Here is a 13,900-nt window from a genome sequence, read left to right as displayed (position 1 = left end):
CTACTGATAGGCATAGTTAGCAAATGAAAGATTTTGATAGTTAACAAACAATGTATTTACCTTAATAATGTTCCAAAGTCACCATATATATATATATATATATATATATATATATATATATATATATATATATATCAGTTCATGATATCCAATATTACAAATTTACTCTATCTGGCGGACACACGTCCAGATCGTCCGCTCTTAAAATTCTGCCAACTCTCTCCCCACTGCTGGTGGCTCACCTCCAACTGCGCAACGCTACGCGCTGTTAAAACAGCCGCCCAACACTACAATAGCAAATTCCAACAATCCAAACCAGCCACAGACTGCACACAGTACAGTCAGTGATTTTCATATAGAGCGCTACATGGCGTTACCAACATAAAAACCTAAACAGCCTACTTACAGGATGTTTCAAAAATGACCGGTATATTTGAAACGGCAATAAAAACTAAACGAGCAGCGATAGAAATACACCGTTTGTTGCAGTATGCTTGGGACAACAGTACATTTTCAGGCGGACAAACTATCGAAATTACAGTAGTTACAATTTTCAACAATAGATGGCGCTGCAAGTGATGTGAAAGATATAGTAGACAATGCAGTCTGTGGGTGCGCCATTCTGTACGTCGTCTTTCTGGTGTAAGCGTGTGCTGTTCACAACATGCAAGTGTGCTGTAGACAACATGGATTATTCCTTAGAACATAGGATTTTTCTGGTGTTGGAATTCCACCGCCTAGAACACAGTGTTGTTGCAACAAGATGAAGTTTTCAACGGAGGTTTAATGTAACCAAAGGACCGAAAAGCCATACAATAAAGGATCTGTTTGAAAAATTTAAACGGACTGGGAACGTGATGGATGAATGTGCTGGAAAGGTAGGACGACCGCGTACGGCAACCACAGAGGGCAACGCGCAGCTAGTGCAGCAGGTGATCCAACAGCGGCCTCGGGTTTCCGTTCGCCGTGTTGCAGCTGCGGTCCAAATGACGCCAACGTCCACATATCGTCTCATGCGCCAGAGTTTACACCTCTATCCATACAAAATTCAAACGCGGCAACCCCTCAGCGCCGCTACCATTGCTGCACGAGAGACATTCGCTAACGATATAGTGCACAGGATTGATGACGGCGATATGCATGTGGGCAGCATTTGGTTTACTGACGAAGCTTATTTTTACCTGGACGGCTTCGTCAATAAACAGAACTGGCCCATATGGGGAACCGAAAAGCCCCATGTTGCAGTCCCATCGTCCCTGCATCCTCAAAAAGTACTGGTCTGGGCCGCCATTTCTTCCAAAGGAATCATTGGCCCATTTTTCATATCCGAAACGATTACTGCATCACGCTATCTGGACCTTCTTCGTGAATTTGTGGCGGTACAAACTGCCTTAGACGACACTGCGAACACCTCGTGGTTTATGCAAGATGGTGCCCGGCCACATCGCACGGCCGACGTCTTTAATTTCCTGAATGAATATTTCGATGATCGTGTGATTGCTTTGGGCTATCCGAAACATACAGGAGGCGGCGTGGATTGGCCTCCCTATTCGCCAGACATGAACCCCTGTAACTTCTTTCTGTGGGGACGCTTGAAAGACCAGGTGTACCGCCAGAATCCAGAAACAATTGAACAGCTGAAGCAGTACATCTCATCTGCATGTGAAGCCATTCCGCCAGACACGTTGTCAAAGGTTTCGGGTAATTTCATTCAGAGACTACGCCATATTATTGCTACGCAAGATGGATATGTGGAAAATATCGTACTGTAGAGTTTCCCAGACCGCAGCGCCATCTGTTGTTGAAAATTGTAACTACTGTAATTTCGAAAGTTTGTCTGCCTGAAAATGCACTGTTGTCCCAAGCATATTGCAACAAACGGTGTATTTCTATCGCTGCTCGTTTAGTTTTTATTGCCGTTTCAAATATACCGGTCATTTTTGAAACACCCTGTACGTATCAATATGAGTAACTTAGAAGTAGATAACCCTAGTTCATCGAAGCAGTTTAAATCAGAGTATGTTGATACAATAGCTCCATATTTAGCAATCATATACGAACACTTGCTCGATGAAAGATCGGTACCCAAAGACTGGAAAGTTGCACAGGTCACACTAGTACTGAAGTAAGGAGAAGTCATCCAATGAATTATAGACAGTATCAATGACTTTGATTTGTAGTAGAAGCTTGGAACATATACTGTGTTCGATGTACTGTGAACTATCTTGAAGAAAACGATCTATTGAAACGTAATCAGCATGGACTGAGAAAATATCGTTCTTGTGTTGCACAACCGTGTCTTTATTCGAACAAAGTGATGAGTGCTATCGAAAGGGGTCTCAAATTGATCAGTCAGCGGCATCCCTTAACCAAATGAGGAGAAAAGGGAAGAAATTAAGTTGGACAGATATGAAACAAGCTGCTTCTGAAGGACTGAAAAAATGCATTGATGAACGTCCCAGTGTTGCCTGTGCTTGATTTTGAAAAACGCTTATATCTCAGGCTCATGCGTCCATGACCAGGATAGCGGCTATCATTTTGCAGGACGAGAATGGTGGACGAAGTAGGCCAGTAGCATACGCTTCTAGTGTATTGTCGAAATTAGAACTCGTTATTCAGTGGATTGAATCAGAAGCAATAGCAATATTATTCTGTATAGAACAGTTTGATCTCTCTCTGGAGCAGAAAAATTGGACGTTGGAAACTGACAAATCGGCACTGAGTTGGGAGTTGGCTCGCCCATAAAACCGGAAAATGCGCTCGATGGGCGATACTTTTGTCTGTTCTCAAATTTGAGGTCAAGCACATATGGGGCACGCTAAATGTTATTGCAGACAGTCTTTTATATGTTCCAGGAAGAATCCGAGGAAAATCAGGAAAAAAAGAATAGGAGAAAACTACAGAAAGTTGAAGTAACGGTGAATAATATATTAGTGAATCCACCAGAACTCTTTAAGGACCTGCGTCCACGCCAGGATAAGAATAGTGAATTAAGTGATATTAAAAAACTAGAAAATAAAGAAGATGTAAATGGATACTGTCTCAAAAACTGTATATTATGTTACCGACACAGATTCACAGTAAGAGAATGTTTGAGTATTCCATAGGTGGCCATTTACGCGTATACAAGACAAGGACGAAAATCTGGGATTATTTTACGTGGAAGGGAATAGATGTGGATATCTGAAGGCTAGTGAGACAAAGTGTGTAAATTGAGTAAAGTGAATAATGATAAACCACAGGGTTGATTGGCATCGATTAGGGAACAGTCTCCTATGGGTAGATTGTTTACAGGCTCTTTGGGCCGTCTTCCTAGATCGAAGTATGGAAATAATGATTTGTTTGTGGTAGTCGATGGGTTTTCAAGGTTTGTCTGGTAGATAAGTATAATGGCCTTGAGAAACATTCTTGCAAGCCGTGGGTTATCTAACACTCTGGTAACCGATAAGGCACTTGCATTCCGGTCAATCAATTTAAAACGTTTTATTTTAGTCACGTCATTAACCATGTAACCACCACTCCCTACTACCCTCAACTTTCCTTTGCGGAAAGAGTAAATAGTAATCTCAAGGTGGCTTTGATTGCGTACAACCAGAAAGATCACACGAGATGGGACCAATTCATTCCAAGTCTAAGTTACGCGTTTAATACTGCAGATCACGAGAGTCATAGGAACTTCCTGGCTAAGTTAATGTCGGCTCAAGCAACTAATGCGCCATTTTCTAATTTACAGAGGCTAGATGATTTCGTCCTAAGAAGAGTGATCCTACCAGTATCAAGGAAAACTGACATAAGGCAAAGGCGAACGTATCATCGGTGCATCATAAAGGGATAAAAAAGTTAAAGCAGGGAAGACGACCCACGAGTGTAAAAAATCGGAGATCATGTTCTGGGCGGTCAGTGAGGGAGCTGATAAGGTTATGAGTAATATGTTGCTCAAATTTATGTGAATTGTGAAACTGTATTAAAATGATGCTTGTATATACCTTTCTATTAATTTTAATAGTGATAGTTTTTATTATTAAAATTTAAGAGCTTATAATTAGCTTATTCTGTTACGTTTGACCGTCCCTAGCTTGAGATGTAAGGCTCTTCGGTTGAAGTACGGAGAGGTGGAGGATGAGTCGTACTACATTATCGATTGTGTGAGCTATAATTGAGCCATCATTTGGCTGTCATCAAAGACATGAACTATTTGGTGTATATATATAATCGCTGGACAGAGGAAGAGAGGACGACAGTCACAGAGTGAGATAGAGGCAAGTAGTGAGTAAGAAGTGAGGCTCTGGAAGTAGCTGTGGTCACCAACATAGAGAGTGCTGTAGACTGGCTGTCCCTCTGCACACTCAGGCAGAGGCCATGTATGGGCTTTGTGATGGGAGGCGAGGTGGCCAGCGTTGTGACAGGAGCCTTATCCTATGATAGCAACGCCAAAGGCCAAGATTACAGCGCATGGATTTGCAAAGCATCCACCATGAATGACGAACATTAGAGCTGGTGATCGCCTACATCGCGTGAGCAAACGGTATGTTAACCTTGAAAATCTTCAAAAGACCTTGTTAGGATTTAAAACAAGGATATCGAAGGCATGTCACACCAGTAGGAAGTGTTTATGTTCTAGAATCTAGAGCATAACTGAAGTTTTTACGAACGTTTTTTCGTATAATTGTAACATGTCTGTCAAAGTGTTAGTGCAGTCTTTCCAATGATAATGAAAACTGGTATTTAGATGAGCTGCTCCAAACTTTGGATCTTATTCACTAAAGCACTTCGTTTACGTTAAGACCAGAGAGAAATGATACTAGGACTGTTTGGAACCTGATTGCTCAAAAAGGGAAGGTGAATATTGAGAAGTCAGTTTAATTACTTTTATTGTGTGGATTAATGATAAAAGCAGAATAAATATGAAAGATTGTCTAGGGGCATAAGCCTTACGGAAAATTCTTTAATGTAGTAACAGTTTTTACCTTTCAGAAGGTTGTTAGATAATTTTAATGCGTTTTTAATTATGAAAAGATTTTTATATTTTTGAAGCTTGTTTAATATTTTTCCCATGCAGTCTACTTGGTCAAATGTTAGTGCACACTGAAAGGTATTAAATTAAATTCATTAGAAATTTTGAGCACTAACAATAATATGATAGAGCACAGTGCAACTGTTCAGTAATGTTATATTTGTGTTGTGCTACTTAGTCTCAAATAGTTTAAAAGTATTTCTTTTACAACTGATAACCATCCAGTACATTCCGCTTCCCAAAATCTGCCTCTCTTCTCGTATGAGTCGGGTAGTTGGAGTGAAGGCTTCAATGATGACATGGGAATGTGCACAAAAACTTTGAAAAGAATAACATTTGGGATAGGATATCGAGGGTGGAAGGAAGACATTACTGTAAGTAAAATAATTAAATAATTGTATCTGCCATTGTTGACCAAGGCAGTACCATCAATTCTTGTTTTATATGTTGAAAGCTGGAGACAAATAATAATTTACAGTTTAGGATGAATAACTGTGGGTTTGTTCTTTCATTGGATCGTTTTCCCAGAAAATGTCAGTTGGAGTGAGGCACTGAATCAGGTATTGGCATACTCCAGAAATCATCCATTCTAGTGCAGAAGGTGGGCCCCAACACACTTTTCATATAAAGACTGTGGAAGTCAGGACCCAAGTAGAGATATTGCATGTTGCAGATTATTTCACTAACATGTTCTTTTGTAGTTAGATTAGATTACACAAAAATTAAAATCATTTATGGGGCCATAAACTTTCATAGACAGTTCTTGTATGGTAGAACAAACTTTAAAAAGTGGTGCAATTAATTAGCTATACTACAAATACCAATTAACTATGCACAAGATAAGTGCAGTAACAGTATACCTGACTAACGATGCAAGAGTTCTATGACAATATGCTTCCTAGTTCCAGGTGGAAGAGCTGATGAAGAGCGTTGTCACAGCTTCCCACTTGGATATTTGGGAGGTTTTCGTCAGAGTATAGCTTAAGAGATGCTTGTCTAATCATCAAAACAGCTTTGAGCATATTTATGACAATACCAATCACTGCAGCCTCTTGCAAACACAGTTTCAGCAAATTGAAGATGGTAACGAAGTACTTAAGGTCGAATACGGGTGATGTGAGACTCAAATTACTTTCATTTTTTTAGAAAGTTCATATAATTTGTAACTTATTTACCACAAGGATATATTTAATCTTTTGTGTGCAACATTTTTCACCGGTATAGATGACTTAGATAATAATGCTTAATTTTTATTACATCTACTTAATTATGACATTTTGCTAACTCACTTACTAAAAATTGCAGTGAAGTCGGTTTATGAAAAGGCGGAGGGGGACAGAAGTAACAATTATGCTAGCAATGTAGGATCACCTCAGTATACCTTGCACAAGTGTTACCAATAATAAAATACAATTATACAATGCTACTAAGAAGCAGGATTGGTAGCTAATAGAGATTGGTGCTGATGTGAAGCAACAGAATACTGGTCGACTTCTGCTGATTACTCCACTCCCAACATCTCCTGCGAGCAGTAACAAGCTATACTGCCCCTGTAGAACGAGATCTGTCAGTATCCCAGTAATGCAGCATGTGGCCAAGGAGACAGGAGCACTCTGCCTATGACACAAGTTTCCTCTCATTTACCAACACATGTAAACTACGATGCATGCAATGCTTTCAGCTATCTGAGGATATTTGTAGATGAAGTTGTAGTATACAGGGTTATGTCATTAAAACTTGTTACAAAGTGTAAAGAAACTCTAAAATGTGAGTATTCGGCGTTAATTCTGTCAACTGATCTTAAACGTAAATGAATGTAACGCAATTTGCATTAGATTCAGAACATGGCATATGTGCCAGCGTTCCACAAGGGTCAGTCCATGAATCTTTACTGTATATGCAGTGTACGGTGGATACACCTAGTATGGCCCAACTCCAACTGGCCCTATAAGCCAACTTTGTGACACTGTACGCTGGCGGTGTAAACGCCATCCCTCTTCCACAGTATAAGTGCCATCCATCATCAGCACTGGATACAAAAAGCTATTGAGGACTTGACATACCACAGTGTTCCCTTTTCGTACCTACATTGCTTAACAAATTTTTATATTACATACCACATTTGCATCCAGTTATCATATATTCCTTGCTGATGTTACAACGATATATTACACTGACAACAACGTAACGAATATCCACGAGAAACTGTAAAAATGGTTTACAGAATGGCATGTCAAAATACACAAAAAGATTGAAGCACTCAGAAGGGAAGTAGGAAACGAAATGAAGATCCCTGAGTTGAGAGTTGTGATGCAGCTGCAGTGATTACAGACTTAAGTCAAATTTACAAATTACTTGACAGTACGACACAACAGTACGGCATTTCAACCCCTCTGGCCTAAATGCGTGTGATAATTCGGTTTGGAAGGCTGTCATAAATCCATTGTATCCTCACCTCAGGCAACAACTGTTGTAACTGTTTTATTTGCGTCAGCTAATTTTCATTTGTTTGAATGTATTTGCTTCAGTTAGAACTCAGCAAGTCTCTTTCGTTCAATGAAACACCACCATACAGCTAACAACTAACTCTGCAGTCTAATGTATGGGATCTGCCTACTGTGCACGTGAAAGCTCACTTAAAGGCAAAACTCGCTTACGAAACTGAGAAGTTCCACTCTTGTCATGGGAACACTCTTTTGATTCTTCTAGACTTTCCATACTGGAGACACATCGAAATAAGTGTCCAAGGAATAGAAAAGCAACTGGAATCACTCAATAGAGGAAAGTCCACTGGACCTGACGGGATACCAATTCGATTCTACACAGAGTACGCGAAAGAACTTGCCCCCCTTCTAACAGCCGTGTACCGCAAGTCTCTAGAGGAACGGAGGGTTCCAAGTGATTGGAAAAGAGCACAGATAGTCCCAGTCTTCAAGAAGGGTCGTCGAGCAGATGCGCAAAACTATAGACCTATATCTCTTACGTCGATCTCTTGTAGAATTTTAGAACACGTTTTTTGCTCGCGTATCATGTCATTTCTGGAAACCCAGAATCTACTATGTAGGAATCAACATGGATTCCGGAAACAGCGATCGTGTGAGACCCAACTCGCCTTATTTGTTCATGAGACCCAGAAAATATTAGATACAGGCTCCCAGGTAGATGCTATTTTTCTTGACTTCCGGAAGGCGTTCGATACAGTTCCGCACTGTCGCCTGATAAACAAAGTAAGAGCCTACGGAATATCAGACCAGCTGTGTGGCTGGATTGAAGAGTTTTTAGCAAACAGAACACAGCATGTTGTTATCAATGGAGAGACGTCTACCGACGTTAAAGTAACCTCTGGCGTGCCACAGGGGAGTGTTATGGGACCATTGCTTTTCACAATATATATAAATGACTTAGTAGATAGTGTCGGAAGTTCCATGCGGCTTTTCGCGGATGATGCTGTAGTATACAGAGAAGTTGCTGCATTAGAAAATTGTAGCGAAATACAGGAAGATCTGCAGCGGATAGGCACTTGGTGCAGGGAGTGGCAACTGACCCTTAACATAGACAAATGTAATGTATTGCGAATACATAGAAAGAAGGATCCCTTATTGTATGATTATATGATAGCGGAACAAACACTGGTAGCAGTTACTTCTGTAAAATATCTGGGAGTATGCGTACGGAACGATTTGAAGTGGAATGATCATATAAAACTAATTGTTGGTAAGGCGGGTACCAGGTTGAGATTCATTGGGAGAGTGCTTAGAAAATGAAGTCCATCAACAAAGGAGGTGGCTTACAAAACACTCGTTCGACCTATACTTGAGTATTGCTCATCAGTGTGGGATCCGTACCAGGTCGGGTTGACGGAGGAGATAGAGAAGATCCAAAGAAGAGCGGTGCGTTTAGTCACTGGGTTATTTGGTAACCGTGATAGCGTTACGGAGATGTTTAATAAACTCAAGTGGCAGACTCTGCAAGAGAGGCGCTCTGCATCGCGGTGTAGCTTGCTCGCCAGGTTTCGAGAGGGTGCGTTTCTGGATGAGGTATCGAATATATTGCTTCCCCCTACTTATACTTCCCGAGGAGATCACGAATGTAAAATTAGAGAGATTAGAGCGCGCACGGAGGCTTTCAGACAGTCGTTCTTCCCGCGAACCATACACGACTGGAACAGGAAAGGGAGGTAATGACAGTGGCACGTAAAGTGCCCTCCGCCACACACCGTTGGGTGGCTTGCGGAGTATCGATGTAGATGTAGATGTAGATAACTGGCTTGATCTCTTGTAATAACCAATTACTGACTTTACATAACTACCTCTGCCCCATAGGCCACACGACACCACCTACGCCCTCGAGAGCTGTCGGTTGAATCCTTGATTTCTTGAGCTCCAGACCGCTACAATATATTATTTAACATTCAGGTGTTTTGGCCTATCAGACTCAATAGCCGCACGCAGGCGATTTCATTAGCAATTCTCCGCTCGCGCCAATCACTCACCAGTGTCACTGCTGCCAAGGGTTTTCAAGTGTCTGTTTCGCAGCAGGAGATTGCAAACACTGGCCTTCCTTGTAAAATCATTCTCCCTGAGCCAGCTATTTAGGTCTCCTCCACTAACCATGTGGGAAAGACCGGAGCATCACCATCTTCTGGCATACACAAGAGACGTAGAAACGAGCAAACTGGCGCAGTCCCGAAATGACACGCTACACTACCACCTCCCATCAGGGCGTCATCTTTGATTTTCTTATTTGAGAGTTAATCAAGGATTGTCATTGGCCCATCTACCATCCCATCGCATGCCCCCCCCCCCCCCCCCCCGCCCCCACCTCCATTTCATTTCCAGGAAAGTCATAACTACATGTTCAACCACAGTCTGTTCCCTGATCGATATGTTTTCTCTCTCATCCGGAATTTCCTAAGATGCTTCCCTCTACTGCTCGTTAATCAACCCTCAGGTTTTGCTTGGGTTTTGCACTGAAGGCCAGTTTCTCACTGCCGTAAGTCAAAACTGCTATTTGACAATGACTATAAAGTTTCACCTTGGTTGTAAAAGCTCTATTTAGTTTACCAAAAAATATTCCATGTTTTTTCTTCTTTTAAAGGTGTTTTCATTAGGTCGCTTTCTTGTCTGTTTGGTAAAATTTTGCGATTGGTTTTAAACCACTTTCCCGATGAGATAGAGACATGAGACTTTCAACATAGCTTAAAACTCGATGATAATGCAATATTAAGTCGCTTTCGTGTATAGTGTTTGGCGGAGGGTATGTATGTATTAAACCGGGAACCTAGAAACGATGGAGAGTCTTCATCCCGCCATCGCCCTCAGTGGTTCACAACTCCACAACAGGCCACAGCAGTCTACCCACCCCACCACCGCCCCACACCGAACCCGGGCTATTGTGCGGTTCGGCCACCAGTAGACCCCCTCCCCCGGGAACGTCTCATACCAGACGAGTGTAAACCCAAATGTTTGCGTGGTAGAATAATTATGGAGCACACGTATGTGGAAACGGTGTTTGCACAGCAAATTGAGACGGAATAGGGTTCCCGGGTTCGATTCCCGGCGGGGTCAGGGATTTTCTCTGCCTCGTGATGGCTGGGTGTTGTGTGCTGTCCTTAGGTTAGTTAGGTTTATGTAGTTCTAAGTTCTAGGGGACTTATGACCACAGCAGTTGAGTCCCATAGTGCTCAGAGCCATTTTTTTTTAGACGGAATAAGGGGAACCAGCCTGTATTCGCCGAGGTAGATGGAAAACCGCCTTAAAAACCATCCACAGGCTGGCTGGCAAACCGGAACTCGACACTAATCTGCCGGGCAGATTCATGCCGGGGACCGGCACGCCTTCCCGCTCGGGAAGCAGCGCGTCAGACAGCGCGGCCAGCCGAGCGGGCGTGGCGGAGGGTACTTTGTGTATTACTGCTGTGTCCCTATATTCAAGTTCCAGTCGCTAAAGTTTCAGTAAGAACGTTCACGTAAAAATCTTTTTAATATAACACGTTTTTAAAATGGACTAAAAATATAAAATAATTTCTCCTAGCCCGAAACAGGTAGTCTTGAAAATTCGCACTTGTGAATTTTTAGAAGACAGTACTTGTGAAACTTAAAACAAAAACATGGGGCTTTTGTAACAGATAATAGTAAGGAGTGTAGAAAGCAGCTATCATTGAGAAAAATCACAAACAAATCATGCCGTTTGCAGTGGAATAAAATTGTTAGTGACTTAGGTGAAATATTCATGGATCCATTATCTATTGCATGCACCCCACGTTTTCAGTTTTAAATTCTGTAAGTATTGTCATAGTTATTAAAAATTCACAAGCACATGTTTTTAAGACTATGTATATGGGACTAGGAGAAACTGTTTTATACTCTTTAGTTCATTTTAAAAACGTGTTACATTACGAAGCTTTTTATTTATTTTCCTGTTATTCAGTTATTGATCTCCACTGTCCTAAATGCATCTTCTTGATTTGTTGGTTATACATTAATTTGCTCTTGTCGTAATTTTGTTTTAGGCCCACTTTGAAACTTCCACTACAGGTATGTAGTTTTTTATTAAAAATTCACAAGCACATGTTTTTAAGACTATGTATATGGGACTAGGAGAAACTGTTTTATACTCTTTAGTTCATTTTAAAAACGTGTTACATTACGAAGCTTTTTATTTATTTTCCTGTTATTCAGTTATTGATCTCCACTGTCCTAAATGCATCTTCTTGATTTGTTGGTTATACATTAATTTGCTCTTGTCGTAATTTTGTTTTAGGCCCACTTTGAAACTTCCACTACAGGTATGTAGTTCTCCGACTCATTGTTGAAATTTATTTGCATGAGATGCAAAATGTAGAGTGCCTTCAGCAAAACGAAATTGATTGATGTATGTTTTGGAGGTCAAGATATGACCCTTGGACTACTGACAATAGTTTTGATATTATCTGATGTTAGAGATTTAACACAGTGAGGTAAGTATTACAGTTAGGAACCGTGCACACGTCTTGGCGCAAGGTAACTCATTGCGTGAAATGCCCAGACTATTTTCATTCACTACTTGAGAATAAGAGCACTTAGCCACTGTCAACATACTTTACTCATAATTTCAAACTTTTTCTAAACTTGCATGTTAACTTCAAATATTTAACGAGGTAAAGCACGTATAATCATATGTCTGAAGCTATTTTATACATGGGAGTTCGATTCTTTAAAGTATCGGGGGTTTACTGGTTGTCTCCTAAATCGTTTACATAGGTCAAGAACAGCAGAAGGTCAACAATAATTCCTTCGAGAAGGCCAAAAATGTACCTTCTGTTTCACTAGATGACTTCCCGTTAATTAATATGAACAGTGACCTATCTAACAGGAAATCAAAAATCCAGCACACCGTTAAGATGCTAAGAAAAAACAGTAAGGCATTGTTGGCCGAGAGACCTCAAGGGATAGGTTCTATCACTGTATCGTCCAAGTTTCATTGAGCTATGCTACTTGATAGTGATACGTCACGCGAAAGGTAATTTCGTCCCTGTGTTTTGTAGACCAGTGTAAATTTCCAGAAGGATTTTGGTGGTGTTCCTCACAAGCGGATTCTAATCAATTTCGTCCCTATGAAGTAGCGTCATACTGGTGGAGGAATCGAACGCCCTGCCACAAAGACTCTTTACCAACCCTGTAGCCAGCATGGCAGCACATTGCAGAGCATGCAGGGCTGCTCGTGGTAATCAAACACCTTATAAAGACCCATGTTCGGCAGTTTCTAATATTCAGGAGTCCGTCGCGAATCGCGGTAACTTCAGTGTAATTGTCTTCGAATAAATGTGCCATTTCTGTTCGTCTCATTGCGCATTTCTTTCAGTTACCTTCTTTAGTATACTGTAGGAGTTCTGCTTGTGTATGGTTCGAGCCTCATCGAGCCATGTTACTTGGCAGTGACACATCAAGCGAAAGTTACTTTCGTCCTGAAGTTTTTCAACCAGTATACTACAAAAAAGTCAATGATGCGGGTCTAAAATTCAGCGGATTACCCGTGTTTCCATCCTTGTGTCTAGGTGTGAAATGTGCACCTTTCGAGTCTTTAGGTACCTATCTTTCGTTAAGTGAGAGGTTGTAAATGATTACTGAAAACCTAACTATTTAATCAGCATACTCAAAACCTAGCTATTTAATCATCATACTCCTTTTTGAGCCCTGAATTTGTCTCTGTCCTGAAGGCGTAACATTGACTTATACATTAGCCTGTATATTAATTTTTGCTGAAACTGTGTCCAAAATTTTCTCAAAGTCTACGAATCTCGTTGCTCCGTTTTGTAATTTGGATAAGCGCCATAGCAGTTTACCCACTTCTAAACCCAGCTTGTTCATTTGCCTGATTTAAAATTATCGTTTTTTCTATGCAAGTTGTGATAATTTTATTGAACGTCTAGGTAATTAAATAAAGTGGCGTACATTCCTAACGCAGGGTATGTCGCAATCATTCACCATTTCCGCTCCCCTGTTAGTGACGCCCCCTTATACTCTATGCAAGGATCTCCGATTTTAGTGTTCTGAAATCACAGAATGGAAAAACCAATGATACTCAAAATCAGTCTGTTTTGGAGTGGCGCTGGAGTACCTACATCGTTAAGGTAACAGTCCGAGATAATACGGAATGTATGTACAATTCCTGGTCTAGTACAAGTTTTTATCTGTCACGACTAATCCACAAATTGTCTGTGGGCTACGTCTCCATTAGTGTTCTGCTTTCTGATAAAGTATAAGGTTGGTTGTCAGTGTTGGCTTATCTACTCGGGACAAATGTGCGTCGTTTGGGGTAACACTGAGTCGCCATGGAACAGGAGTTGTCTGGACTACAGACCAGAGCTCGTTAAATGGGGTGTCTACTTGCACAAACTTTCTCCTAT

Source organism: Schistocerca serialis, chromosome 7 (assembly GCF_023864345.2).
Source record: "Schistocerca serialis cubense isolate TAMUIC-IGC-003099 chromosome 7, iqSchSeri2.2, whole genome shotgun sequence".
NCBI lineage: Eukaryota > Metazoa > Arthropoda > Insecta > Orthoptera > Acrididae > Schistocerca > Schistocerca serialis.
This window is presented reverse-complemented; position numbering follows the sequence as displayed.